The sequence below is a fragment of the Parus major genome, chromosome 1 (assembly GCF_001522545.3).
Source record: "Parus major isolate Abel chromosome 1, Parus_major1.1, whole genome shotgun sequence".
Lineage (NCBI taxonomy): Eukaryota > Metazoa > Chordata > Aves > Passeriformes > Paridae > Parus > Parus major.
The window spans coordinates 15,815,306-15,841,346 of NC_031768.1; the positions used below are offsets into that span (position 1 = coordinate 15,815,306).

The window sequence follows — 26,041 nt, forward strand, 5'->3', positions numbered from 1 at the left end:
CAAGCTCAGAAGCTGAGTTTTCAGGGCAACAGGTGCCCATTGCTTAGTATCTAGATTCCTGAGGTACTTCATAGTACTACAGAATTCTGCATAACACAAACACTTTTCAGCAATCTTGTGAGGCTCACTTCAAGTGCCTTAAAGAAATTAATTCTGGAAATAAAAAAGTATGAAGAAACTTAATCCAGAAGCATGGGAATACAATGATACTTTTGCAAAGAATCATACAAGTACATTTGGGAAAAGAAAAGATTAATACTTGCATGTTGTGTACCTACTGTCATTTCAAACAGTTTACAATGTTTTGGCTCAGGTGGGTTTTTCAAAAGATAGGGCTTTTAAAAATGATTCATGAGGAGAGGCTGCTGCTGCATTATCCATGCCTCTTTCTACTGGACCTTGTAAGAATATCAAAATTTTGGGTGTATGTGTATCTGAAATGGCAGCTACAATGAATATCAGGAAGCAGTTTTACATCTTTTGGGAGGGGCGGAAATGATAAAATGATTCCTTAGCTCAAGTGTTTAAGGAAAACTGTAATTCCTTTATCACCTTCTCAAGGTCAGTGTAATCCCCAGAGCTTTCAGCTTAACCCATTAAATTTCAAATTAAGTTTACTTTGTTTTAGATTTTAAAATCCACTCTCTGAGGAAGAAAACATGCACCAAATACTCAAAACCAGAGGCAAGCACTGAAGTATAGCTTTGTATTGCAGTCTTATAGGACACAAATCTGTTTTCTATTATATTCAAGGAAGAATTGAATCCTGATAATACAAAACAAAGGACTGTGAATTTTGAGCTTTTTGGTGCTGTCAAGCAGCTTGGCTTTAGCAGGCTCAAGGGCAGTGTTTGCTTGCACTGTGGTGGTGAGGCATTAGACGGAAGAGCTGTGGTCTTGCTGCTCTAGCAGGGCAGGGAATTAGCCCACCCAGCCCATTCCATAGGAGATGTATATTTAAAATGAACTTTCCCATCACCTGCCTTCTTCCTCTCCCCTGAAGTAGACAGCTACTTAAGCATTAAAAAATAATGTAAGGGAGAGAGAAACATTATTATTTAACCCCTGGAGGCACTTACTTTCCCTATTGGTATAAAATGCCTTGGCAGTCACTTAGACTAAATACCCACTAAAATCAGGCGATGTGAATCCTCTTTGTGCTTTCTTTTGCATTTCCAATGAAAAACCTGATGAGATTCCACAGCCTGATAAATTTTAACGGATCCTTTCCAATGACTCCTTAGGCTCAAGACAGGCCAACCCACCCCACTCAGATGGCACACAACACCTTGAGCTGGAGCCACCAGACAGTTGTTCATTGTAGAGTGGCCAGTGGGGTTTAGGATCGTACCTCCTGAGTGCTAGAGGTGATTTGCCTCTCCAGAGAGCCTGCAGTAGCAAAGACCTGATAGTGTGGGTGGTGCCTGGGATATGAGAGCCCAAAGTTCAGGGCCTCACTTCACTTGGTTCAAACAAAAGGCTTAAAACAAAGGATTCATCTATGCTGTGCTGTGGAGAGCCCCTGCCCAACAGGATCTACCCTGCTGCCAGAAAGGGCGGGTTTCACAGCTGTGTCAATAGAAAGCTACACCCAAACTGCTGGCCCTGCTGCAGCAGGGCTTGCCAAGGTAGGCACATCAAACGAGCTTGTGTTTGAGAGAAAGGTGTGCCCACAGCGGCATTTCAGAGTGACATGGTCTAACTTATCCTCTTCAAAGTGTCTAAAAGGCAGCAAGAAGTTCCACTCTTATCTAAACATGAGCTTTTGCTATCAGCTGAGACGCCATAGCGACAGTAGGACCCCAGCTGCTGGCCCAGAAGAGCACAGGTCACCTACAGATGTGTTGCCACATCAGCCAGTTTCATGTGGATTAAACTTCTTTAGACACCCATGGTTAGGCAACTGTACCAAGCCCTGACTGATTGCAATTGGTACCTTAACTATCCAGCTCACTTAGACTTGTGCGACAATTTCAAACGAATCACACCCACTGCCTCCATAGGTACTTTGGATTAGCCCCTTTAGGCTAGCTTTGGCACACTCCATAGGTCACTTCATCATATCAGCTAGAAATTATCTCAGTCTCCCAAGCCATTGTCCTGAACAGGCCTTTGTCTGTTCTGGAGCCCTTCCAGAGTTTGAGCAGAAATTCCACCCCAGAAATGGCAGGTTTCACCTGTAGAACTTTTGTTTCAACAAAGCAATGTGTTGGAAAACTACCATCTGGATTTCCCTGAAGATCTTTGAGAATGACACTGATCTTTTAGACATTACTGCCCATGCTGAGATTGCTGTCAGGACCAGACCTCCATCCCTCAATTGCTCTCTTCTCATGTTTTTTTCGGAAGGACATGTGAGCTGGCTACAGGCCTGGGGTTTAGTCTTTCCAGCAGCCCCTTGGCATCTCCTGTGGAGTATGGGTAGGGTGGGGAGAGAAGGCAGGGACACTGGCTACTTCAGTGGACAGGGGCCTCCTGGAGAACTGGGAGGGGGGATTGAGTAGAGCACACATCGGAGGGACATGTTTGAATGAGAACTGCTCAGAAGGAATAATGCTCATACTGGCATCCTTACTAAAACACCCAAGAAGTTTGCATTGTTCTTTTGGCTGTAACCTGAGTGTTAACACTGTTGTCTGCTAATGAACTGTATCTTTTTTAATCTTACAGATGCCCAGATATGTAAAGCTGCTCCTTGAACTGCTCCCGGATGAATAGGTTGGTAAGTGGTTACTTCCTTAGCACTTTACATTCCTTGGAAACCAATTATTTTTATTTCAGAAGCTGTGAATCCTAGAAAGCCTGTCCCTAGCTCAGAAATGTAGCTGAAAGCATAAGTACTCTAAATTAGGAGCATGATCTAATTGATTAGTTTTTCAAAAATATGAGTTCCAAATTGAAGCAGGGTTTCATTGCCTTAACTGCTTTAAAGCATGAGTGTTTCCTTTTTAACATTGCTTCTCAATAAATATTCTTTTTAATGAATTCCACTGATGTCTTGTGCATTGCTAAAATTTTATTTGACTACACTGAGACATTTTTGCTTTTCTCCTTGAGAGGTTTACATGGGTGCTCAAGATACTTGATCATCAAGAAGGGTGATTTGGGAGGCCTGATCTAATGGACAGGGCACAAGGCTGGGACAGTAAAGACCCAGGTGCTAATCTCCATTCTGTGACCTTGGGCAAACCATTTCATCTTCCTGCGTTTCTCTCCTACCTTTTATCTTTCTTTAACACTCCTAATTAAGCCAGAGTGCTACAGATAATACTGATAATAACCAATTCTTCCCTTTCATGAATTAGACATGCTCCTCTTAAAATGCCATAGAGGTTGGACTGTGGTGAATGTGTGCAATTACTTTTAGTGAAGACAGTGGCTCTTGCACACAACCTCCCTGGATTCACATGAGCATCTGTATTAATTATATCCTGTCTTCAGTAATCCTCTAGAGAATGAAAATAATGAAGGGTAAATACCTTTTATTAATACAATTATAGAGTGTAATATGAAAAAAGCTGAACGCATCATACATTCAACTAACTACTTAATGGAGGAACCAGAAAGAACCAGTACACCCTGTCCTCGGACATACTCCATGCTGGGTTTCAGCTGATGGGCCTTCTGGCAGGGAGGCAGAGCTGCCAAGCTTCCCATGCTGCCAGCAGGAGACACGACCTGGTAGTAAAGGATGGCCCTGTGATACTGAGAAAGTGCTCTGGGAGCTCCAGCTGTGTGCCAAGAGAGGTTGTTCCTCTCCTGCTCTGATGCTGCAGATGATGGGAGGACTGGGGTCCATGAAGGCTCCACAATCAGACATAGCAGGCTGCATATTTTGGAGGAAAGGAGGTAACTGCCACGCTGCTGAGCCTGTTTTCAGTGGCCAAGGATAGTCTCTGTGAAAGTCACTCAGCCATAATTAGGAAAGTAAAACTTGCAACAGAAAATAACATCCTAGTTAAGCACTCTTAGTGCCTAAAGTAAATGGTGACATCTTTGTATTGAAAAAAAAAACTGCAGAAGTCTAACCTGTAAAAGCCATCTGGGTGCACACAGTGGAAAATGGATCGTGACAGTCTGAGTGTGAGAGGATGTGATGAAAGGTATATCTGCGTTCAAACAGATAAAGTAGATGAAATGTAAAAAATCCAGAGCCCTCTAATGCAGTGCTAGTGTGTTTAGCTGAAGATCACAGCAGAGGGGCACTCAGAGCCCCCCAGCAATATTAATTCAGCCTCCCCACAGAACCACACCGTGAATGGTCAGGGTGGTCTCTCCCTAATGCTAGCTCTCGGGCAGACAACACACAATGCATGGTTATTACTTGGAATAGGTGTAGGAGCACTTTAAGGAGCCGCTTATGTAGAGCATTATTATGCAGGAAAGAATCGGAAAAAAAGAGGCTGTCTTCATCTTTAGGCTCTGGAGCAGAGGAACAGTACTGCCCTCTGTCCGGAGTCAGCGCTGCCCTGTTTCATTCATGGAATACAATTCCCTGCACACACTTCACTGGGATGTATGGCTTGCAATAATTTAAGGAATGGCTAGAATTTTACCCTCAAATGAATCCTTAGGACATAATATGTCTTTCAGATTACAAAGTTGGCTCTGTCTGCTTCTCATCCTTCTGGTAGAAAGAGAAAAATTAATGTATTTTGCAAATTGGTGGGGAGCATCTTCCTTTTCTCCCTTTAGCTCGTCTATTGCTAGAGCTTAAAGCCCTGCAAGGTAAGAAATACACACTATCCAAAGGGCAGTTGAGCATGAGGGTTAGGCTAGACAAACCCAGAGGTACTGTGAACCTCAGCTGTCCCATGATCCTGTGAAGAAGTTCATAGTCTTGCTGTCAAATAAGTCCAACAACTTTGCTATCCAAATACTGCTATTCCTATGTTAGCAGAGCACAACAAAAACCTGGTCCAGTCATCTCTGGGGAAAATGTGGTACATCTCTACCACAGAACCTGTTGTGCTGCCTTTATTTTTGGCTTTCTATTAGCTGAGCAGGAATTAAAGGAAAAAGAAATAGCTTCAAACCAGATTGGTCTTAAATTCTTTATAAGGGAATCACACAGACCTTCAAAGTTACGCAGACATGTCAAGCTCCAGCTATAGCAATGCATGCAAATATTTTATACCCTGAGTACTGCATTTAGCAATGGGTCTTCTGGCTTTTATTTTTTAAAAAGCACATGTTCCCCCATCTCTGCATTGTTATAAACCCTCCATGTCCATGTAATTTTTATTTTCCGCTCAATTAAGTAAAATGTATTCCCCAGCAAAATATTCAGAGTGTTTGGCCTGATAACTCCTTTACAGAGGCAATCACAGCCTTCTAAGACAGGGGAGGAGGGCTGTGCATGCTTCATCTCCCCCTGCAGCAGACAGGGCTGCCTGGTGCTATTCCTCAGCTGTCTGCTTCCCAGCCCACGTCTGGGCATCCAGCCCCTTCCAGTCATCCCTCCTGGCCTCTGTAGCTGTTCAACATGAAATTTCCAGGTATCTCACTCTCTAAATGCCTGAGGTCAACATGACCCTCAGGGGCAAGTCCCTTCCCTGCTGGGAAGGTAATGCATGTTCACACACTATCATTTTCTTCTTTGCCTGTGCTGCTATCCTCATCAAACACACAAGCACACACACACAGATATGTGAAGCTTTTAAAAGCAAAGTCAAGAATGAGCCCTGCATTTGTGTCAAAGAACATAAAATACCCCTGGTTTAAAACACTATTAAAATTATTATTAAACTGAACTGCATATGCATCAAGGAACAACTAAGTTACCCAAATAATCCTAATTCTTAACCTGCTGAGAGAAAATCATCTCTGATTTTGTGTACAAACTGTTGAAAATACACACCACAAAACTCTAGGTCTGTTTTTGTTTACATATATACGTGAATATATATACCTAGACTACAGTACTTAATGTAGTGCTTCGTAGTCATGCCAACCTTTGTATTTTTCATGTAAGTACTATAATTTTATGATCTGGACCCATGAGATCTGTACCTAGAAGAGCAGAGCTGGAGATAGATCTAATGGCACTGGGTAATTCTCAGGAACAGGCCAGGTGCTTGGCAGATTGGAGCAGCAGAGGAGGAGGAGGAGAAAATAGTACCTGCCTCCTGGGGGATGGGTATGAGGCTTTAAGCCGCTGTCTGGCCTCATGAACAAATGCCACGAGTCCATGCTTCCTCATGTTTCTGAATTCTCCAACAACCTCCACCTTTTCAATCAGAACAACCAGAGCACGGCAAACTGCACATACAGCTTCAATGAGGCTGTGTCTGAAATGTTTTTCCCAGTCAAGGCAGCAGTGGCAGAGAGAACAGATCCAAAATGATACAGCAGATAAAGAAAAGGAATCTGAAGGGTAAGGGTGAGGTAACAGAATAACAGAGACTCAGGTTCAAACCTTGTCCTCCATATGAATGGGGTGTCAGGTCTGCAGTCATCTGTCCCTGTGCCTGAGGCCAAATGCACTCCTGCCTTCATTGCTAGCCCCCACAAAGATGTTTTGGCCATCTCCTGTGGTGACAAAGCCCTGCTGCACTGCTGCTTTAGAGTGTAAGAGGGCTATGCCCAGAGGTCCAGGTTCTTGGACCCCATGTTGTAATGGCCTTCTACCACATTGCAGCAGGTCTAACACACCTCACTGCCTGTGTAGCCTCACAAAGCTGATGTGAAAGACACAAAAAGACTTTATACCAAAGACACAAGAAGAACACTCACCCTGTGTCCGAGGGAAGGCTGGTCTGTGCATTGCAGCAGTACCTGGGGGCTTCCATTGCTTGTAAGGAAGCCCTGTGCAGGTACACAGCTGGTGCCTGCAGGAACAGGCTCTGGACTCTCTGATGACCATTCCTTACCCAGGTTTGCCTTACTGAAGAAAGACCAAAACCTTCCTCTTCTCTTTCCTAGCTCAGCATCAACTGAGCTGTGCTCATTCCACCTCCAAACCTTGGCCTCATATACTGTTTAAAACCCCATGTGCTCAAATTCTGTGTTTCCAGGCTTCCTCCTATGACTTCAGGCTCACAAATATTTTGTCTGACAAGAGATATGAAAAGGCATTTCTGACACCACGCTGTGGACAGTGCTGGGGCATCAGAGAGGGACTGACGTGAGGCTTGTCCATAACTCGATGTTCCTGGGAGGCTCAATCACCCTTTCAGGTGCAGGGGATGTGTGCACTTGTAGTGGTCCCTGAGTGGCATGTGCCATCTCATGGAGGAGTTCACAGTCCACAGTGGACAAATGGAGTCAGCCTTGTTCATGCTGCCACTAGCTTGTATCTGTGCCTCTCTGCAGTACCACTACAGGGCTCTCCCACAGCTGCTCCCACAGCTTAACACCACAGACTGATCATCACAAGGCACAACTCCCTTCACAAGTCATACAGAAGCATCACCTCGCAACAGCCCCCTAGCTCAGCAGGGAAGCTGAGAGATACTAACAAATTGTGTTGGATGCATGTGTCACAGCCCTTGCTGAATGTACTGAGGCCATTTATCTTCCAACCACCTTTTCCATGGATAATTTCTGTGGCACCCTGGACAGGGTTCAAAGAGCTGCAAGTGGGTGCAAGCCCTGATACAAACTGACAGGAGCAAAATTTCTGAGTGAGTCCCAATCCACTTGTCCTCTGTGTTAGGTACTTCAGTGAAATAGGGTTACACAGGACATGATTAAGAGGAGTCACAGGCTCTTGGTGGATTTCATTGCAGTGCTCAGCCTCTGCTGTAATCACCTTCCATGCAGCCCCTGACAGGTTTCCTCTGGCAGATAAGACCCTTACTTGGCCTCATGGTGAATAGGAGTCCACTGTGACTGTCAGAAATACCATTACGTGCCACCTTCAGGCAAGTGCAACAGAATATCAGCGAGTGTTTTCCATACTCAGATCTCTTCTACTTCTCAAAAATGACATATAATGCTCAAATAAAAGGGCCTAAATTATGCCACATAGCCAGAACATGTATGTTGAACTCTGATATTTTGGAGTCACTAGGAAGTAGCGAGTAACACCAGAGTGGAAAGGTAGATGTTTAAACTAACACCCACATGGTCAAAATAACTGTGGATTCTAGTCTGATGCTGTTGCAGCCACATAAAGCCACTGAAATGTCATCTGTCCTTAGGAAAATATGAAAGGCACTCACTCTTCCACTATGTCCAGTGCTTTGCCATATACTTGACATGAATTTTCTATACGTAAACCAGTAAAATATGTAAAAGTCAAAATCCATGCCAGCTGCTCAAAGACACTTCAAAGACACTCTTGTGACTTGCATTCAATTAGTTTGTCAACAAGCTGTCCCCTGACAAGCCACTCATAGACATGACAGTGCTTTCAGGATATGTCTGGTGAGAAAGGAATAGCCTCTATCAGTAGGAACAAAGAAATATGTTGAATCTCTTGTTTATTCCTCAGACTTCACAAAATCACAGAATATTCCGAGTTGAAAAGGACCCACAAGGATCATCATGTCCAGCTCTTACGTGAATGGCCCATATGGTGATCAAACCCATGACCTCAGTGTTATTTGCACCCTGCTCTGAGCAACTGACATAACTTCAGTCTACTCTGCTTCCTACTGCTGTTGTGAGCAAAAGGTCTGGACTACCTGGGGGCAATACTGGCAGCCCCCATGGAGGAAAAGAGACAGAAAAGATACCCCTAAATATGTGCCTGAATGCAGACACTAACACCTATCATCAGTAAGTCATTTCCATCCAGACCCCGGAGGCTTGAAGACACACAACACAGCAAATGTGGAAGCTGCTGCCTTGCTCAGTGAAATTCATGTCTGCTGGAAAAGGAGGCCTCAAGCAGCCAGCATAAATTGCAGCAGCCCTCACAGCCTGCATCAGTTCACACCAGGGAATAAAACCAAAGCATCTCAGCGTGAATCTTCCCCAAGATACGCTCCATTGCTTTTCGCTCGCCAACAAGAACTAGGACATAACTGTTTTGTTATCTGTCATTATCTGTTCTCATGTTCTCACAAGCAAATGGGTAATATTCCCCCAGCAGGTAGCACTCTGCAAAGCTGGCTCTGGGAACAGATGAGTGCATTCATTGCAGGGACCTTTGCATTGAAACTGAACCCAGCAGATCTCTGTGGCACTGGGCTGCAAAGGCAGGCAAACAAACAGCAAAGGGGACAGTGAAGTTATGCCAAACATACACTATGCAGTTGATTTCCAAATATGGTTTACTATCTGCATTAGCAAAGAACAAAGGAGGAGAAAGACTTAAAATATGATGCATGATAAAAATATTTCTCAGAGGGATGATTTTAAAAGTTTTCTGTTAGGCATCATCTTCTCTTTAAGCCTTGAATAATGTTTCATTTTCAGAATTCATATCGCAAATAATAACCACATTTTCTTTCTTTTAGAAGAATCTGTGCAGGTCTTCAAATAGTTGGCTCTCAGTTTGACCTAAGAATACTGTATAGATCACTCTCCCTACCAACAACAGCAGGAAATCGTGTAGTGCAAAGCAAGTATAGCGAGTGATTTGGCTTCACGATCACAGGCCATCAATCCCCCACTTGAAACTTCTCCACTGCAAGTCTTTTCCATCCTCTCTTGCACATGTACCTACGAGAGAGAGGGGGTACAAGTGTGGGGTAAAAGCATGCATATGGCAGACGGGCAGGAGATGGTTAAAAGCACTCCGCAGAAATAAGACATAGAAGGGTTTGATGGTGTTGCAGATACCATTTGCAAACAGCATGCAAACTAGTTAGTTCATTGCGTATTTTTCTGAGGGACACAAACTTTTTTGTATCTTTGGTCAACCCAAGAGATTATCTGACTGTCCAATTTACTTGGTCCTGTGCTCTCAGCAGTTTGATTAACAGCTTCATTGATTAATAGTGATTAGTTTAACCAATGGGCTTAACCTCAGAATTAATGTGTGGTCAGTAATTTAAGTGACTTGTAAAAAAAAAGTCATCCTGATTGCTGCCTTGCAGCCCATTTTCCATTAAATCTTTCTTCTAATTTGTAACCTTCTGCTTTGTGTAAAAACTCACCATCTCACATAACTCCAGTTTCAGTGTTTGGACTCCTCTGTAGACACTAAGTGTAGGAAAAAAAAGGAGGAAGCAACATGGATTATGATATCCTAGTGCAGAGTTATTGTAAAATTGCACTTGCTGCATGCCAGAGAATAGGAAATTTCATTTTCAAGGGCTCCCTGGGGGGAGGAGATAAACTACAAAAGTCACAACTTGTCATAATTAAACACTCATGCCCATTACACACAAAGGAAATTATGCACGTTTATCTAGGTCATTGAAACATTCATATGGCAATACTATACAGGAACGTCCATTAATATCCTGTAAGAATTTAGTGCAAGTGTTCTCCCAGAAGCCATGCAAGGCTGTCTCTGATGAAGGTGCTGTAATAGCATGGAGGAGGCGGGGGAAGGGATGGGAATGGTTAATGTATTTCCAGAAGGAATGCAAAAATACTTAGATGGGTATACCCACCATTCCTTCTCTGCCAAGTAAAGCATAAATATATTAATTGGATAAGCTTTTCATATCATTATTCAATATGGTTATCTAGCAATAGCAATGGAAGTGGTTTTAAAAGTGATAAACAGTAAGTGTTGTGGTGCTTGGAAGTGAGCTTGGTTTGTCTAGTGAAATTCGTCCTGGAAGTTGGTAGCTCTGAAAATATCTCCCACCTCTTCTCTCAGATTTGTATTTATTTTCAGTATCTACCTTCTGTGGGAATGTGTGTGTGGGTTAAATAATTTTCTGCAGATATTGCTGTAGTCATCCATATTCTCTTTATTCTTGTCACCTCCTCAATGGTAAACTGTAGTAATTTTGCCTGCCCTCCAGTACTTCCCGAAAGTCAAAAATATGTTTTTCCCCATTAAAAACCCAGCAAGGATTGTTAGAAACAGCCCTGATGAGTTTGGCACTGGCATCTCCTGGGAAATTAATGGCCAGGTGTCACTAATGGCTCTCAGCTTTGTGTCAACACTCCAAGTTACTCTTAATCCCCAGGACAGGCTCTGCTCTTTATTGCTTAATTAGAACACAAACAGTTCTATGAAAATAACACTGATGGTCTGACTCAAACTCACAAAAGAAGATAAAATGCAGGACTTAAGGGTTAAAAAAAAGTCCCAGAACTAACATGCAGCCATCTGTGCAAGTAGGTTTTGTTTTATGGCAAACACTGTTAATAGAAATGGCTGAAAATTTATTTTTTTCAGGATCTGATCTTTTGCAACTAAAAGACCTGCATTCATTTGCTTTTATTCCTAGATTATGGTTTACGCTGTTTGGACCACTGCCAAGTATGTGACAGCCCTCATGTGGGAAAGTGGCATGAATTTTAAGAATGAATGAGTAGTCTTCCAAGTGTTTGTGCCAGAAGCACCTCATTCACTAGTGGTGTTTGTTTTTTACTTATATAAGACATTTTATTCATCCAATCAAAGAAAAAAGTCTTACCATGTGACCCCTGAAATCTGTGTGTCTCAAAGGGTCATAAGGTAGAAGAATCCACAATTTTGATATTTCATCAAAATATTGGGTAAAACTCTCATTCAATAAACATGTTCGCAGAAAATCCATAGTAAGTCATGAACCATTTTTTAATTCAAAAGGACAGGATTTTGTGATAACATCTGAGGTTATTTCACTTTCGTTTGCTTTCAAAATGCTTTTCAAGCTCTGACATGTACAATAGTTTGCTGTTTGAAGAAGTGTTCCATCCCCAACTCTAGAGGTTGAAAGGTCTGTCTAAAGAAGGGAGCTTCTAAAAAGCCAAATCAATTTAACCATGAAAGTTTATTCTCCTAGGTTCAAACTTTATTGTTGGAATGATCTAAGGATCATTTTTATGAATATGTATAACTTTTTTTTTGTATGGATAAAGCAATCCAAATTAAGCCCAGTGCTCTGCTTAAAATATATGGTAAAATATATGGCATGCAATGTTCATCTGACTATAGAAGAAATTTCCAGACCTGAACTAGTAAGACCCATGTCTGGATGTAGATTCAAACACATGATTTTGCTTAAGACACTTTGTTCCAGCTGCCAAAGAAAGAATTTTTATTCTTTAGCTATTTGTGAATCTGGATATACACCAGATACAGTCCTACAGTAAAGCAAGAACACGACCTTTAGACTTTTACAGAAAACCAATGTTAAAACGTATTTCAAATGATTATTTTACAGTGCATTAAAAAAAAACACCTTTCTCTTCCAAATTAGCAGATATCTCTAGACTAAGTCCCATTTCCTTCAAGAGGATGTTAGTGAAAATAAGCTATTATTTTATAGGTTTTCACTGGTGTCTGTCCCTTGGAAAAACAAGAGAAGCAGTGATGCAGCCACCAGTATTTTGGATGCATTTGGAATACGTGCCATACCGATTAGCAGTGCTATTATCCCTGTCGGCAGCGCTGCCGTGCTTCTGCTAAGCTGTCTCGGAAGGCTCACATACATACAATGCATCCTGTTTCTTCTAAAAAAAAAAAAAATCACTTAAGCTGACTTCTACTAATCCCCCTGGCCACACAGAGTGGGCTCACTCAGACTGAGGAGCCAATTTATAATTGGATCTATAGTACCTCTTGCAAGATAGAAATTTAGCTTCACATTTGGAAAAGGTGAGAGGAGGGAGAAAATTTTGGAAGGTTTTCACAGCTATCCCAGTAACAACATCTGTATGAGCTCCATATTGGAAATTACTGTAATAACACAGAACATCTACTGAGCAATATTAATTATTCTGTTTTCTTCTGTCTGTGTGTGTAACACACAAGTCCAAGATTTAACAGTGCATATGCTCTACAGACTTATGACTTTGTACATTCAAATTAAGAACTTTTGAGAGACATGTTGCTTTATTTCTTTCAGCCAGTTCTAGTTTCAGCCTTTTTTAGCAGGAAATATAAATTTTAAATATTGTGAAAGACACCACACACTTGCACTATGAATTATTTCCCTAGGGTTTCCCTGGGGTAGAAAGGTTGATTTTAAGCAGATTATCTGCCCAAATGTGGCTGTGTGCATTTGTCACTCGAGTGTTCAATTAACTGGAAACTCCTAATAGCCATGTAGGACCTGAAACTTTTGTTCAGCTTAGCCTGCTTGGCTACACTTCATATGCTGGCAAACAATTACTTTTTTGCACACATGGTACTGTGTGAGGGGAATTTCCCCAAATGAAGGGAAAAAAGTTAGGGCCGTCATTTTATGCACTGTATTGCCACCATTTGCTAAGCATTATGTGCTAGGTGTTGATCTTGCAGTACATCTCCAAGGCAAAATGAAGTTATAGATGTAGCATGCCTCGATCTACGTATGCCTCACTGAATCTGCTTAGCCTGGGTAACAGGAGAAGTGAAAGGATGCTGTACAAGAATCAGGACAGCTCAGCAACCCAAGTGCCCTTCCAAGACTTAGTGAGGCCTGAAGCCTCTGCACTGCACCTCTGCTGATCTCAGACATTTTTATAAGCACACCTTCATCTTGTTTTGGAGACCAGCCCCTAGAAATTGAGAGTCTCTAGGAAATTTGTTTCTCCCCTAAGAGATTGGAAAAGGCCATCACCTTCTTCCTGGCTTTCTTTTCAATGGATGGATGAATGTGGAGGAAATGTGACAAAAGTATGTCTTCAAGAGAGAAAGCATCAAAACAGGTAAGCAGTAATACTTACTGAGTATTAGAGCATAGTAGCCACCTGTGGGGAAGTTGTTCCACATTTGAAGGGCCAAGGACAGAAATGCTGTGGAATGACACCAAGGCAATTGCGTTGGATGCACCTGAAAGGTAGAGGCCACAAATGGGTAACAAAACTCAGAAATACAACACAGGGAAAGTGCAGAACTGTGCTCAAAACTGAGTGTAAGGCAACTCCAGCTGAGACGAGTCAATAGAGAGTGGCAAGGGCTAAGGAAATAAGCAAAGAGGACAAGCTTCCCTACAGCATTCTTCCCAGACTGGAAGGTGCAGTGCTCAAGGCAGCTGGTTCTGGGTCTGGGATGGCCCTGGGGTGAGGCAGCAGCACTTCAGCACAGATCTGTGGGTTGCTGAAGAAGTTACTCCCGTGTGTCTGTTCTTCAATAGCATTCCTCGAGAGTTAATGTGCAGCTACAGCACATGCACTACGGACTTTCATACAGCGTAAGTTGTTTAAGTTATATCTGCATAAAATGAGTGTTCAAAATACTGAGCGGCTGTGCAACCCAGAGTTGAACAGACCTAAACACTTCATGAAATACTAACAAAACAGCTATAAATCTCAAGCGTAAAATGCCCTGCTCAATACATGCAGAATATTTAATCTTACTTTTTCCTCAGGACACACATCATTAACTGCTAATCAACTCAAGCTTCAGAAATCCCTGAGCACTCTTCTCAGTTTTCAAAAATGCAGGCACAAAACAAAGTACTTTTTATCCCACCCTCAGCAAGGGTAACGGGTCCCAGAGGTGTCCAGGTGCAGGCGACATCGCTGCGCTGCACACCGTACCACGCTGTGCTGGACACACTCTGCCTGCGTTTTATGGAGCTAACACAAAACCCTTCAGGTTGACAACCAAAACTGCTCCGTGGCACATGGTGTTGCCCTGCAATTAGGCAGTGCCTGGGAAGCTGAAGCCAGCAGAACTCGCCTGCTCCCATTAAGTCTGGGCAAGCAGATGCAGTCTCGGTGGGGCTGGGTGGGAGGGAGCTTGGTGGAGGGCTTGCTTTGCCGAGTGAGCTGAGCGGTGGCATCAGGCACAGAGCAGATCCCTCTTGCTGGAAGTCTTTATTTCCCTCTTGGAATCCAACCTGGGAATGGTCTCCCTTTATGTGCAAGGGCTGAGCTCAAGCACACCCTCTGCAGTGCTCTTATTTGTAAGGGAGGGGCTGCAATTTAATTAGCCTGGCGGGATATGCTGTGCATTTCAACAGAATGAGAGAATGCTGCTTTGTTAAAATGCCTGCTTGCAGGTGCTAACAGGAGTAATTGGTGATTCCCCCCAGCATAACGTTTCTGCTGGAGAATTTCTGCCCCGGATCCTAGAGCCTCTCATGTATCTGAGTAAGTGCACTGCAGCCTAGATTCCGCAGGCTTTTACTCCAAAGCCTTCTCCCCATCTCTGTAAATTGTTTGGGATATTTATACAGAGTGAACACAGAAACCAGGTTGCCTTCATTTGAGTTCATATTGTGGCCAGTGATCTTGGCCACTTTCTGCTTCCTCCTCTTTCTCCTGCCTTTTCTTCTCTGCCTTTTCATTCCACAACTATTATTGCAGGGGGCTGCTGATTAAGGTGAAAGCTCAGAAATCAAAATAGAGCAGAGTCTACTCCACCAGCTGCAAGGAGCCCTGCAGTGTGTTAGAGATAGCTAGACACGGGATTAGATATTCAGGACAAGCACATGCAGGGACACTTGTGCTGGACTCCCACCAGGCCCAGAATCAAGCCTGAAGGAATTGCTTTTCCACTGACCCCATATCAAAAAATTCTGCCTACTGGGCTCAGCTGCCTGGGCAGTATATGGGTCTGAGGTGTCACTGGTGAGGCTGTACCTCAAATACTGTGCTTGGTTTTGGTTCCCGTGGTTCAAGAAAGACACTGAGGTGCTGGAGCATGTCCAAGGAGGCTGGTGAAGGATCTGGAGCACAAGTCTTACATGCAGCAGCTGAGGGAGCTGGGGTTGTTTGACCTGGAGAAAAAGAGGCTCAGGGTAGACATTATTCTCTGCAACTATCTGAAAGAAGGTTGTGGCAAGGTGGGGGTCAGTCTCTTCTTCAATGTAACAAGTGACAGGGGGACAGGAAATGGCCTCAAGGTGCACATGGGGAAGTTTAAGTAAGATATTAGGGAACATTTCTTCACTGAAAGTTTGAACAGACATTGGAATAGGCCTGGAATTGTGTTTAATGTCCCCTTGACAGTGCTGGTTTAGTGGTTGGACTTGATGATCCTAGGGGTCTTTTCCAACCTGATTCTATGATGAATAATAAACCTGTGCTTTTCCCATGGATGGACAAGCTCAGACCTCCATGATTTCAGGCATCTCTCTGCCAGACAAACAGTCAGAGTCAATGTACCTCCCCACCCTCTGCCCATCATTCTGCTGGAGGGGTCTCCAATTCCTGGTGTCCCACCTGGACAATTTGGCTGTTTTCCAAATCCATAAGGAGGATGCTACTGCACTGCTAAGGGCACCTGCTCTGCCAGCAGCCCCTGGCCTCCATGCCAAGCACAACACAACATCTTCTTCCCCCCACTGCTCTGGGCAGGGCCTGTCTGCAGCAAAATGACTGAATCCACACTATGTGATACACTGAGCTGTCCATCACAATGTCCCCATGGCTATGGGTTCACATGAACTATTGAGCCAGCCATCTCTGCACAAGATACTTCCCTAGTAATGGCTGCCATGTTGCTCAGTGGAGAGGGGGGAACAGCTTTTGACGTAAATTGGACCAAAAAAAAATTAATGATCTGGATGATTAGTACCAGGTACTTGAACTGAACCTTCAGCTGAAGAAGGAAGGCATGGAGGACTCTGGAGGGCTGTGCTAGTTCTGCTGAAGAGAGCTGCCTGGTGTGTAGCTCATTTCTGTGTTGGTCTGAGCCTCCTCGCCGCAGGCTAGAGGACATTACCATAGCTGACTTTTATTTTTCCATTCTAAAGGGACCTTTTAATGAGAAAGCTTTGCCTCACAGATGTCCCCCTCCTCTGAGTCAGTCTGCTGTAAGAGAAATAAGGATGTGGCCCAGAGGGACTAATCATATAAATAAGATTTTAGGATTCAACTCAAGTAATAAATGAAAGACTAGCAATTTGGAATTATGAAACCCCAGCTGCATGAACTCTCAACTTCAGCCTAGTGCCTGTGCCAGCTTCCAGCTGGCTATCAGAAATCATTTCCACTTCAGTGAGACCAATGTTGAAATGTCCCCTTTATCCTTTTCCAAACCATGCCCACACATTCTAGCTGTATTTATTTTTACTACAATTTGAGCAGAAAAGGTGGCTTGACATCACTCTAGGAGTAGTGCAGCATTCGTTTGAATGCTTCAAGACTGACGCCTGCCCTCCTTCCCACCCCACCAGGCTCACAGTTCTGCCACGGCCTGTCCCCTCAGCCCCAACCCGCTCAGGCATGCTGCATGGGGGCACGGAGCCCAAAACATGAACAGAAAGTGAAAACAGAAAGGAGGGAAAAAAAAAAAAGCCTATTTCACAGGTTTTTACCATGGTTTTGCCAAGATTTGCGAGATATGGGTCTGGCTGGGCCTTCTCACCTTTGAGTGTGTCGCAGCTCATTCATCAGGAGTAGATGGCGGGGGGCCAGGGGTGGCTTTGCTGAGTGGCGTTGGCTCATGTTCACCGGCTGGCCTGGGCTTTGTGCAGAGAGGGAATGAAATTCTCCACCACCCCGTCCTGTGAGCTCTGATCACGACATTTCAGCTTTCCTGCTGAGTGTGGCTTGAAGCAAGGAAGGTGGTGCAGGCACCACCCTGCCGTGGCTCCATACCCCAGGCAAGTGCTGCTGGAAAGAGTTTTTTTTGTGGAAATTTCTGGGTGACAGCAGCTGCAGGACAGCTGCTCTGGAGGCGGCTGTATTTTGTGTGGGAACCGTATCTCTGGAGGGGTGTGTGGTGTGAAGCCTTGGGGAAGCCCTTCGTGGTGGGCAGCTGGGCACCTCCTACGGCCACCGAGGGTGGCTGCCCCTACACTGGGGCCCATTGTCACCACTGTTGGTCCTGTTGTAATTAATCATAATTTACTGTGGTCTTTGGTGACCTGGGGGAGGCACTGCCATTAGCAGGATGTGGGGAGATGCTGGTGGCCGGGGGATAGGGGCAGGCTGGCCCTGCAGACCCCCTTGCATGGCAACTGGCAAGACAGGGCTTCTGAGGGGAACAGGGCCATAGGAACCTGCTGCTGGCTTTATTTTTAAACAAAACCCCAAATCCTTAATTTCTGATGGGGGAGGTTCAGTGCTGAAGGGGAAAGCTGGGGGGGCTCTTGGGGGGAACCACCAGGCTGGGTTGGTGTGAGCTGTCCCCCTCAGAGGAACAGAGGTCCATACCAAAGTCAGTCTGGTGTGCAAAGAGAAGGACACGACAGAGGTCAATAACCCAGCCTGTTGGTGGACTGAGGCTGTCCAGGGAGGAGTATGCCTGAGCATGCAGTACCTGTGGTGTGTCAGGGTGCTCTGGGCATGCAGTTCTCTGCAAGCCTGGTTCATTTCTGTCACTGGGAACTGAGGCACAAGAAATCATTAGTCACTTTTAAGGATTTTGACCATCATACACAGTCACAGATCAATGTCAGCATATCCTTAAGTGCCAGCTCTTTTCTTAAGAGCTAGATCACGAACAGCTGATTTTTTCAGTTTTAGTTGATCCAACTTTTCCCTCTTTTTAACCCCACCCTCCCCCCTTTCTTTTTTCCCTTCTTTTTTCTTTTCCTTCTTTTCTCTCTCCTTTAATCTCCTTGATTTCTCTACTACTCCCCCACTTTTTATTTATTTATTTTTAGGGGGGTCTAAATAAGCAGGATTTCCTTCAGAGACTGTACAGAACTGCAGATCTATTTGCAAGCCAGAAGTGTGATACACTCACAAAGTCGCCTCATATCATTGCTAATCTTCTTTCAGTGGATGTAAAAAAAATCCATCAGATAGATAGTGCTTTTTAATAAACCAACAACCCTCTCCCAAACCAACCTGACAATAACTCAGCCTCTTACTTCTGCCAGGCTGTAGCTGCTGTGCACAGAAACACAAACATTTGCTGCTCATGGATGTGTGGGGACAGCAGCACAGTGGCCATGGCCGCATGGCCGTGCCACCTGCAGGGTTGTCTGTTCTGCTGCTCAGGTTGGCCTTGCTTTGTAGTAAAGCTGTCAGCAGCTCTCCTGCCAGCTGCAGCACAGCCCACTCCCAAAACTGTGCTGCAGCTCGTCTTTGAGCACTATGGCAGCTTCCCCCAAATCAATCAAAGGATCAAGGGTGTTTTAGGCTTGGTATTATTTCTGCTGAGGAGAGCAATCAGCTATTTCCCGGAACTCAGAACAGGTTCTCCTTCACCTCATTATCCATAACACCATGTGCTACAAAGCAGTGCCTTGCTAATAACTGGCTTTTGCTTACTACTATGAAATTATTCTTCTGTGCCGTAAGCCATCTGTATTTCTCTCCCAAAAGGTGCTAGGGACTCTGTTAGTGGCATCCACTGCTTATTGGGATCACAGCAAGCAGATAGTGCTTGAAATGTTCCTATCCACATGGGCATTACGTGTTAGAATTCAGAACTTCAAAACACATAAAGAAACAACAGAGGAGAAAGAACACTACCTTTGTGCTTTAACATCCACTTCTTTATTGACATACACAAATTCTTCCACCGTGAGGTGCCCTGAGAAGGCATAGCTACCAAACCAAGGGCACTGACACTAAATAAGAATTTCCCCAACACTTGTTTGCCTCTAAGCCCAGCTAAAATCTGTAAAGAACCATAACCAAAAGCAAAGCCATAACCATTACTGTGCTGTCAGAATCAATCTCTACTGGGCTATAAGGAGCAGAAAGAGATTACATGAGTCCATGCCAGGGAATTTAAAGGGTCACTAGTTGAAAGTTGTGACTTGAAGAGAGATTCAACAAGCATCCAGGGAATAGTGAAAACTGGTAAGGTTCTTCCTCCTGTGGAGGAGAGCAGAGCCAGGCTGATTTTACACCAGGCCCCCTGCTTAAAAACAAGAAACAGATTAATTCCACCACAACAGTGTATGGACAGTCTCTTATCTGCCCTATTTTTTGCTGGCAGATCTCCAGTAGAAAATTATTGTGGGGATCTTTGATGCTATCTGGCATCCATACAAGCTCATGTACATGGAAAAAGCAAAAACAGTGCAACCAATAAAGTGAACCAAAGCAGGACCTGAATAAGTCCTGAATAAACCAGGTGGGAGACTAGGAGGAGAATTTGTGTGGCAGACTAAATAAGGTGTATGCTCAAGAGCAGAGAGACATACAAACATCTTTATAAAAAGGTGAAAAAGCTTTATGTGTAGGGTAGTGAAGATTAGGAAGATATCCCACTCACACACACCCCCACTCTCCCTCCCCCAGGGGAGAGTTTCCTGTACTGTAAGCCCTGCTGAGGTGAACACACACTTCCTGAATTTCTCTCATGCTCAGCACATACTTCCCTGTGCTTGGCACACATCTTCAGACACACAGAAGTTTGCAAACTTCTGTCCATTCAAAGACAAGTATCGTCTTCTGGTGGAGAAGTGAAGGAGCTTTGTGCTTCTGAAGGAAAGGTCTTTGGGCTTCCAACTTTTTCTGCACAGCTCACACAGCTCATAGGCAAGGTCTGCCTTACTCCCCAGTCCAGCTCCACTGCCCAGCCCGCAGTTGGCTGGCCACTGGAAGCTTTGGCTAGAGCAGAGCAACTTGACAGATGTTTAACTGCTAACAGAGCCAGAGCAGACATTTTGGGAGCTAAGTAGGCATGGAGAAATTTGGAATCTGTCTCATTTCTCCCAAATGACTTGTCTACCACCTCCCTATTCCCTTATTCCCAGAGACTACAGGGCTGCTGATGAATGGCTAAAACCCTTCCAAGAACTCCACCATGCTGAAAGAAAATCATGTTGCTGAGAAGCACGAATACAGTCAGAGTGGAGGTCAGAGGAGAGGCTCTGGTTTTTTACTCATTATCAAGACTATGGCAGGGGATTTGCAAGTGCATTTTGTGCCTGAGATGGCAAGCTCTGTGTCAGCCTTCAGTACACACACAAGATTGCTTGCTGTGAGGGAGTTCTGCTGCCTCATCACTGTGTTACTTCTCACACCTTCTATCACCCCACACACACACTGAGGAGCACCAGTATCCAGCTTCATCTAACAATTAGGCATCTCATAAGAGCCTTGGTTCCCTCCCTGAACAGTGAACAGAAGGTGAGTCAGATGCCCTCAAAGGGATATTCACCAAGGAGCTGCTTTCTCTGTTTCTGGTAACAACAGAGGCTATTAAATATAAATAACCAGCCCAAGTGCCCAGCTTTCAGATGGCTGAAATGGTCAAGCAGGGTGAATTCCACACACAATGTATAATATTTGCATATTCATTTTCTTGCTTTGCATAAAAATGTGTATCTGTTATAGCGGGGGCATGTGAAAACACACACAGAGAGCAGAGAAATGGATTTATTGTGCAAGGCTAAAGTATCTCAAAGCCTTCTTCCTCCACATAGTGCTGGCCAAGGCATTCATCAGGCATTGAGAGGCTGTGACCACTTTGTACTGTGGTGCAGACTTGGCCATGGAGGCTGGGCTGTTTTCCTGATCTGCCTGAAATTAGCTCAGGGCCTACTACAGAGACTGTAGCATTCTTATTTGAAGTATTTTCTTTCTTCTTATGTCTTGGTTTTGCGATAAATCAAATTATTTGGCCGTTATCTCAATCCTTCAACATTAAACAATTCATTTTAGTGTTAGGCTTTTATGATCAATAGAAAGCTCTTAATCAGAGCTGCCAGCAGTGCTCCTTTTATTTAAGGCTCACAAAGATTAATGAAAATATATATGATCTCAGTTGTGCTAATTTTTGCTAGCTATGGCAGGTACTCCCAGCAGCCTGTGAGGGTGACCAGCTCTGATCCACTTCATGCATCATCATGGACATGCTGACTGATCCCCGCAGGCAGGGATGTATTCCCAGCTCCACACCCACTTACCACATGAATGCTGTCACCCACTGAGGACCATGGCTGTAGGACTCTAAGTGAATCCAGGATCTGGCCCTGAGGGAACACACATTACTGAGGATAACTCAATAAACAAAAAAAGGAAGCCCGGGCTGGCAACCAAAGCCTGGGATGAGTTGGCACATCTGGTGAACAGAGTGGGAGTAAAAAAGGAATAAAAAAATGTTTTAATTGGATTTATTCATATATTCCCATGGAAGCCTGGAAGTGTGGGATACCACGTGAAAACAAGCACATTGTGTGAGCCCATTTCTTCCAGCTTGTGGCAAGCAGCACTACTAGTATTAACAAATAGCGGGTTCACTCACTGTCACCCAAAATAGCAATAACCAAGTAGCTCAGAATAACTTAATACCTCCTCACTGTATTCTTTTAAGTGAAAATTGCAATTCAAATTTCAGTTGTTTCTTATTCTTTTGGGGAGTAATTTGGTGAGGTCACAACCAAGGACAGAGCAAAGATAAGATTACCATGAGTGGAAATGACAAGCAACAAGGGTTGGTCCTGCAAAGGAGAAACCCAGGGTGGGTCAGACCACAAGTTCACATACATACACTAGAGCTGAACTCATCTCCTGATGGTGTGTGAGAAATGTTGCTAGAATCTATTCTGGAGAGATTAAAAAATTAACCCCAAGAAGACAGTGAAGTTTTTTGGGGAAAAAGCATATTTGCAGCTAATGTGTATGGGGGTACTCTCAAGTCTCTTGAGGCATTATCAGGTTATCAAGTTAAATCTGTGCACTTTGGCATGCCAGTACATGGTGTTATGTAATGCTCCTGCTGTATTTCCAAGGATGCAGACACTGCCATCCATTGGTATGAGTCCATCACCTCTGCGGAATTCCAGCCTCATTGAAAAATTTGAATTTAAAAGACACAAGACCTGTAAATAGAAAAACATTCTGGTTTCTGTTTAGAAATCATCATCACCATCACCATCATCTGAAAATCATACAAGAAATAGAGAAAAATCATGAGGCAGAAAGTTTTAGGAGTGAATGCATGGGTAGTTACAGGGCATGAGCAGACGCTGTGTTGTCATTCAGTGAAATTACCACATAGGCTGATCTGAAAAACTTGTAGAAAAAAGGGTTCTAAAGGCAGCAATACCAAGTCTGGTAAGTGAGAGGAAAGATGGGACTGTATAATAGACAATGCCAACAACAATTTGTGTATTTTTGTTTGTGCCAAGGAAAATTCACTCATTTAGTTTATTCTCTCCACTGACTTCATACAATGGAGAGAAAACATTTCACTAGTAATTCTTACTTTTCCATCAGGAAAGGTGATGATTAAATTTTTTCTGTCAGGAAAGATGATGATTAAATATGCCAGTGGAAGCATATCCACGAATACCCACACCTTCTGAAAAAGAGAAATAGTCTAATGTGTATAAAGGGTGCCTTGCAATAAAGTTGTTAAAGCAAAGAGAAAGAAAATTTATTCTCTTTTTTAAAACAACTGGGCCACTGACTCATTGTGTGGGCAAGTCTTAGGACTTCTTTGCATCTCATTCACTCCAGCAATTCAACTGGATGAAAGCAGAATGGATGGCAGCATGCTCCAATATTCAATATGCTGCAGATGCTGCTGCTAAAAGAAGCATTCTTGACTAAATAAGCTCACAATGCAAACCCAAGGAAACCAGAGATAGCTGCAGGCACCAGCGCAGACAGCAGTGTTTGTGTCTTCTCTTGAAGCCTTTTGTAGATCTTAATGGTGACTCAAGCTTATAGCTCAAAGTACAGTGGACTGGATTAGATGACAGTTAAGATTGTTTCTATCCTGTTTTGCAGGTAATCTTTATAATAAATTCAATACATAGGTAGGTAAAACAATATGAAACTTATTTGCTTAATTCATATATAGCCCCGGGATATTTTGATGTAGCCAAACATGTAAACACACTGCTGCCTAGAATGGTCGTGAAGTGGTTAAGCAAGAGATGAACCTATTTTTAAAATATTTATACATAAAACCTTATTAATTATTCCCATCACAAAATAATTCTGCAAGCTGGAATCGCTAAAAGAGTGCATGTGGCATACTTTAAAGTAAATCCCTCTTCATGGAAAAATAACCTTTAAAATAATAAATATTCAGTGCACAAAACTGAGGTACACAGCAGACAGAAATATAGGTTAAAATCTGGCTTTGGGAGCTGGTTCAGCACTGCATTTAATTGTATGTGGTGCTTAGATACTCATGTAGCAGAGCACTAATGCACACATTTAATTGCCATGATGAATGAAGACCTAAATAGGAATGGGATTACACATTTGTAGCATTCTCAGTAGTTCTTCCTGTTCAGCAGCTGTTTAATGTTTAATGTTTCACTGAGCTGGATCTAAGCTAAATTTATTAACAGAAAGATTTAAAATTTCTTCAGGAAATTTCAAGCACCGTCCTGAGGAAAGTCAGAGCTTTTTATTTTTTGAAAACACTGTAAATCCTGGAGATACTCTGGAGTGTGGCTAAAAACCAAACTGCTTCACTGGGTTTTGATAATTCTTGTGAGACCAGCCTGCATTGGAGCAGGTGGAATTACCTCCTCAGTGCCTTACCAGAATGAATTAAGCATCCAGGGAGTGTGTACCAACATCACAAACTTGCATATTCTTCTTCCAGGACCACCTGTCATGAGCAGCCACAGTGAGTGAAAGGGAGGACAGGCTATGCACATATCTTACTAGTTTTCAGCAGGCAGGGCAGAATAATTAGCATTGCTCTTGTGCTGTACATGCAGGAGAAGAAATGTAAGGAATGCTTGTGCAGAAACCAATAGAGCACAGACACCATGGTTACTGTATGCAGTTCTGGTCAGCCTCTACAAAAGGGATATAGAGGAAGTAGAGAGCAGGATGGAGGGGTTGATGTGAAGCACAGGATCTCTAACATGTGAAGAATAAAGAAACCAAGAAAGACCCTGTTCCCTTACAGCAGGAGCAGAGGTGATAGAAGCAATTTGTGACAGAGAGCAATATAATCACAGCTGGCGTGGGGAAGGTGGCCAGGGAGCAAATTTTGTTCTCTTACCACAAGAGTTCAGAGGCATCCCATGAAACAAACAGGCAGCAGATTTGAAAAGTAACACAAAGAAGAAGCTGGTTTCATAGTGTGCATAATTACAGCTGTGCAATTCATTGCCATAAATGGCTCAAAGCAACTAAAAAGGGAATTAGAAAAGTTCCTGAGGGAGAGCCTATTGTGATATATGAAATTGAATCACAAACACAACCTCTGGCTTGGCAAGTCTTGCAGTAGGTGGAGACAGAAAACATGGGTGAGGACGAGGGTGAGGGCGCCCCAGCTTTTTTTGCATACTCTTTTTAGGTGTCTCCTTTTGGCAGTTCTTGAATTTGATAAGCCTTTGGTCTGATAGAGGTTTTCAGGGACTAACGTTCTTATGCACCTCTTAAGTGAAAATGGATCCCACCTGCACTGCTCCATTGTGGAACCTTGGTAAACTGCCCCAAGAAATGGCAAGAGGTGGGGTTAATCCCTACAATCTTCTCTCCTTTAATGAAGCTACTCTTATACAAAGCTTCTGGAAACAGGACATGTTTCCTCAGGCAACAGTGCCTCCCCCTGTGGAGGCTCTGGAGCCAAAAGCTATTATGGTGTGGAAGGAGGCCTCCAGCCTGCAAGGTTTTACCTCATTTAAAGTTATAAGAAAGGCTTTTCCCACTGTGCTTTTCACCTGCATTTTATTGCACCCCAGTTCATATACCCAGTTGGCCTGCTGGCTGTCCCTCCCCTTTTTTACCTTGTACGTCTCTTCCCTAGAAAGTTCTCCCTTCCCTATTCCCTGGTTGGCCCGTTTGGTGTAATCCTCCGCCCCTGTAATCCCATTGGCTCTCCCTCTCCCTGACCCCGCCTCTGCACCACTTTCCCCTGTTCCTATTGGACCCTGACCCTCAGATCCACCCCATCAAGCCCCCATATATTCCTGGACCCTCCATTACTCCCTGGTTTTTTTTTCCTGGACCCCTTTGACGCGTGGTTGGGATAAACCCCACTGGAACTCCACACAAAGACCCTTCCTGCCTCTCCGTTGACCTGAAGCTATCTGTGGTGTGTCAGAGAGTGTGTGTGAGTGTGTGATTATGGCCTGCCCAGACGCTGACGTCTCTGGAGGTGCTTATGGGAAGGTAGCATCGCCTTACCATCCACACCCAATGCTACATCCCCCCAGGAAAAAAACACTACTATGTGCTCTGTGGCTTCATTGTCTTAACTTAAGATGGAGGAAGAAGG

The 26,041-nt window shown here is 43.8% G+C and overlaps 1 long non-coding RNA gene across 1 annotated transcript; it reads right to left on the reverse strand.

Moving 5' to 3' along the window:
- Window positions 1-8,329: 8,329 nt before the first annotated feature.
- Window positions 8,330-16,618, reverse strand: LOC117243881. Its single transcript, XR_004495862.1, has 4 exons — window positions 15,574-16,618; window positions 13,711-13,816; window positions 10,050-10,095; window positions 8,330-9,612 (listed from the first exon to the last, which is right to left on the reverse strand). It is a non-coding gene; the product is annotated as an uncharacterized LOC117243881 (long non-coding RNA).
- Between the last annotated feature and the right edge of the window lie 9,423 nt (window positions 16,619-26,041).